The sequence below is a fragment of the Palaemon carinicauda genome, chromosome 29 (genome assembly GCF_036898095.1).
Source record: "Palaemon carinicauda isolate YSFRI2023 chromosome 29, ASM3689809v2, whole genome shotgun sequence".
Taxonomy (NCBI): Eukaryota; Metazoa; Arthropoda; class Malacostraca; order Decapoda; family Palaemonidae; genus Palaemon; species Palaemon carinicauda.
Window position 1 is genome coordinate 1,793,556 of NC_090753.1, and position 5,000 is coordinate 1,798,555.

The following is a 5,000-nucleotide window of genomic DNA, read 5'->3' on the forward strand; positions in this document are numbered from 1 at the left end:
AATTTGATAGAAATTTGAAAAGAGAAAGCAGAAATGTAGGACTGATAATAAATATGAATAAAACTAAGATAATATTTATTGAAAAGGCAGAGAAAAATTAATAAGGGTTATGGACGAAGCTCTAGAGATTGTTGAGGAAATTTCGTTCTTAAAACAGACAGCAAATGTTTCCCCAGGACATGATATCGAGAATAAAAGAACGATAATCATAGGATGGAGAGATTTTGATAAATAAAATGAGCTTATGAATTGTAAAATGCCGCTTTCTCTAAAGTATAAGTATTTAATCAAATTGTCCTTCAGTATTAACTTATGCATCAGATATTTTGAGCTTTATTAAAGCCTTAGAACACAAGCTAGCTACAACTCAAAGAACTATGGAAAGAATAATGATAGTACTAATACTAAGAGATAGATTTAGAGTAACGTGGATACGAGAACAAACTAACAGCATATAATCAAATTAACATTCACCCCTCCTTCCATCCCTTACACTTCCTCCAAGCCAACCCAACCACAATCCTCCTTACCAGTAAATCCGCACAACTATAACCAATTCCTTAAGTGACTCCCAGCCTTCCTTGTCCCGCTGTCAAAAGCCGTCCAAGCGCCTCACGCTCCTCTACTCTCTTCAACCCCCCCCCCCCCCTCCACTGATTGAAGCAACCTTGATCTCATCACTTGCCCCATGGAAGCTTTCACAGCCGCCATTTCAAATATCTTTTGCTACTTTTTAAAGGCCCTGAAATTAAGTATTCACAGCAATCCCTAGATGAATTTATCTCCAATAGCGCTGCCCAAGAACTCCAAACCTTAATCTCTTCATAGTCCCTCCAATGATCAATCCTGACACAAACACACTCAACAACGAAAAAACTCTCAACAACACCAAAGTGAAAGTGCTCCAATGGAACGCATGTGGACAAGTTCGCCTTCCTACAATCTAAACCTCAGTGCAAAATCAAGACATTATTGTGATGCAGGAAAACTTGCTAGGGGAGAGTACACCATTCTCATTCTCAGGATACAAGGATACAAGTGTACACCACGTATCTAACACCAACAACGAAAGGATTAGCTACTCTCATCAAGAATAGCACTCCCTCAAAAAGAGTAAAAAGCATCGATTGTAGGCCAGAGGCACATTAGGACAGATTTGGCTACGTGATCGACCTCGTCATTGCCAGTGATTCCAGTGTGACTTGGGATCCAATTTAGGGTTATTTGCCTGTTGTTGCTTTGGTGAGCTAAGGCTAGGTACTGTATTGCTGTGATCAGGTAGACATTTTCAGTAGGTTCTTTGTTGGTGAGAGCCAGAATGGCTCCTCTCGTGTCTGTGGATAGTTTGCGTTTCCTCCATGTAGACTGGCCGAGTGTTTTTGGGCTTTGATAATCGCCGCTAGCTTGAGTTGTAGCGTGGAGCCGGGGTTTGAAAGCCTTTAGTTTTCTCTGCAGCATGATGGAGAAACGACTGCAGTTGCTGCTGCAGGAATATCACGATCAATTGATCCATCAGTATAGTAAATGTTTGGGGCTGAGATGTTGCTGATTGCATTTTTGGCAGCTGTTGTGAGTTGTTCTGTAGTGCAGAGAGCTTTGCTTGCTGCGGGAAGGATGGTGAAGTTGTATTGGATTAGGTCCAGAGCCCACGGGGCAGGAGTGATGTAACCATCATGCTTTCGTGGCCTCTGTTTGCAGGCTTCATTTTGCATTTGTATTCTTTTAAGTGTGTCCAACAGTCTCTTTGCATGTGCCTTTGGGGGATCAATCTTTTAAGTCTATTGTTCAGAGGGCAGTCTCCTTTGATTAAATTGAAAATGATACTGCAGTTTCTGGTGTCATTCCTAGCTGAAAAAGAAAATAGGTTAGTCTCGGCTCTTAACAAGCAGAATCTGGTCCACATTAGAGAGCTGCTGATGAGTCTCATGATATTATTTTGTACCACTTTAAGGATGCTTTTTGAGGTGCTGCATAGTCGATGGGGGATCGAATATCTTGAATGTAAAACAGTCTTAGGAGGCTGTTTGATACTCCTTGTTTGAGGGAGGTTATTCGTCTCAGGGCTGAGAGAAAAATATCTGTTTTCTCTCAGAGGTGGGTTACTTTGTTGGCAGGAGTTTTGTTAATGATTACTCCTAGATAAAGGAATTGATTTATCCATTATGTGGGTTCACCCATGAGAGTGAAATTCTGAGGGTCTCAAAGGGTATTTGATGGCTATGGCTTTGGTGTTGATTTTTAGGCCAAGGTCTTTGCATTTGGCCTGGATCATGTCCAGTGCCTTTTGGGTGGTTTTGCGTTAGTATGCTTTACGTGGGCAGATGATACATATGTCATCGGCGTATATTAAGATTTCCATTCCGTTTGGAAGGTCTAGAGTGGCTAGATTTTTTCATAAGTAGGTTGAAAACGTAAGGGCTTAATATGCCCCCATGAGGCACTCTGTTTTCTTGGGGGATGAATCTGGAGGTTTTCCTTGAAAGGTGACTCAGGCTTCTCAGTTCTGTGTGTAATTCCGAGTCCAGGCCAGTAGGTGTCCTTTCACTCTTTTTTCTACAAGTGTGAAAAGGATAGCTGGGGAGCTGGCTAGTTCAAAGGTTTTCTCGAGGTCGAGAAAGATGACAAAGGCTTTTTTGTTGTTGATTGTTGTGAGAACATAGCGCCTATGCCTTTTCTCTTGGCATAAAGGCGGGGATGTAGTGGGCCTATTTTCCATTGGATTCTGCTGAGTAACATTCGTTCAGCAACTTTCTCAGGGCAGCTAATTAAAGCTATGGGTTGGTGGGTGTCTGGTTCTTTGGGTTTTGGGATGGGTTTTGTGTCTTTATGGTTCCATGTTATTGGTCGGAGTCTCTCAGTGTGTGATCTGTTGATTAAGTGCAAGTAAACCAACTTTGTGGGGCTTCCCATGTTCCTTACCATACTGTATGTGATTAGGTCAGCTCCATGGGCAGTGTCTTTTCTGCCTTTTGCAAGAGCCGTGTTAAGTTCTTCTATGGAATAGTGGTTGTCGGTGTCATCTGTCATGTTGCAGGTGGCTTCAATAATGTTGTTCCTGATTGGAAGCAGTGTTCTCTGCCTATTTATAGTTTGCCGAGGAAGATTTGTACTTTTGGTTCAGTCAGCAAAGTTATTAGGTCTGGGTGGGTAACTGTGGGTGTGCTCCTTTCCCGGAGATCTTGGTGAACCGGCCCCATATCATTGCTGGAGATGTGTTATTGCAGATGTAGTGGCACCTTGAGTACCATTTGTTTATTTTTACTTCCAGTGTTACCTGTAAGGAATGTTTGGTGATTTCGATGAGTAGATCATGAAGTTCATCGGTTCTGTGTCTTTTGAAGGGCTTTCTGGTTTGGTTGATTCTTGCATTCATATCCTTGATGCAGCTGTTGTAGTACCATGCATCCACTTGCTTTGTTACTGAAAACTTTTTCTTAGGCGTAGAAATACTGGCGGTGGCATCTAGTTGTTTGTTAAAGTCCAGTGATAGGATGGAGATGAGATTATGAATATTCTTTATGTATTCACGAGCCCATTCCGTCATAGATTACTCGAATCTTGCCCAGTTTGCAAAGTCTGAGTTCCACCTTTTGGTGGGAGGAGGGGGAGAAGGGTATTTCTCTAATTCGAGGTCAATTTCTATAGCAAAGTGATCCCCTGTTAGCACAGGATGCAGTCGCTATTTAGCACCCCTTTGGATGGTGCTTGACAGGAAGGTAAGGTCTAAACAATCACCCCTTAGATGGGTTGCTTCTATCACATTCTTAAGCAATGTTACGTCCGGATATTCTTGCTGTAGGGCGTGCAAGTGTCGGCCTGTCTGGTTTGTTGCCAATATTGAGTTAAGAAACGGATGGTGGGAGTTGAAATCGCCAGCAATGATTTTATCCTCCTCAGAGGCAGTGGCAAAGAACCCCTCTGCATTGATGCTTCTGTTGGGAGATTTGTAGACATTATGGACACCAAGTATTTCTGCCTCTGGCCCACAATCGATGCTTTTTACTTTTTTTGAGGGAGTGCTATTCTTGATAAGAGTAGCTAATCCTTTCGTTGTTGGTGTTAGATACGTGGTATACACTTGTATCCTTGTATCCTGAGAATGAGAATGGTGTACTCTCCACTAGCAAGTTTTCCTGCATCACAATAATGTCTTGATTTTGCACTGAGGTTTAGATTGTAGGAAGGCGAACTTGTCTCTGAGTCCAAATGCGTTCCATTGGAGTACTTTCACTTTGGTGTTGTTGAGAGTTTTTTCGTTGTTGAGTGTGTTTGTGTCAGGATTGATCATTGGAGGGACTATGACGAGATTAAGGTTTGGAGTTCTTGGGCAGCGCTATTGGAGATACATTCATCTAGGGATTGCTGTGAATACTTAATTTCAGGGCCTTTAAAAAGTAGCAAAAGATATTTGAAATGGCGGCTGTGAAAGCTTCCATGGGGCAAGTGATGAGATCAAGGTTGCTTCAATCAGTGGAGGGGGGGGGGGGGGGTTGAAGAGAGTAGAGGAGCGTGAGGCGCTTGGACGGCTTTTGACAGCGGGACAAGGAAGGCTGGGAGTCACTTAAGGAATTGGTTATAGTTGTGCGGATTTACTGGTAAGGAGGATTGTGGTTGGGTTGGCTTGGAGGAAGTGTAAGGGATGGAAGGAGGGGTGAATGTTAATTTGATTATATGCTGTTAGTTTGTTCTCGTATCCACGTTACTCTAAATCTATCTCTTAGTATTAGTACTATCATTATTCTTTCCATAGTTCTTTGAGTTGTAACTAGCTTGTGTTCTAAGGCTTTAATAAAGCTCAAAATATCTGATGCATAAGTTAATACTGAAGGACAATTTGACTAAATACTTATACTTTAGAGAAAGCGGCATTTTACAATTCATAAGCTCATTTTATTTATCAAAATCTCTCCATCCTATGATTATCGTTCTTTTATTCTCGATATCATGTCCTGGGGAAACATTTGCTGTCTGTTTTAAGAACGAAATTTCCTCAACAATCT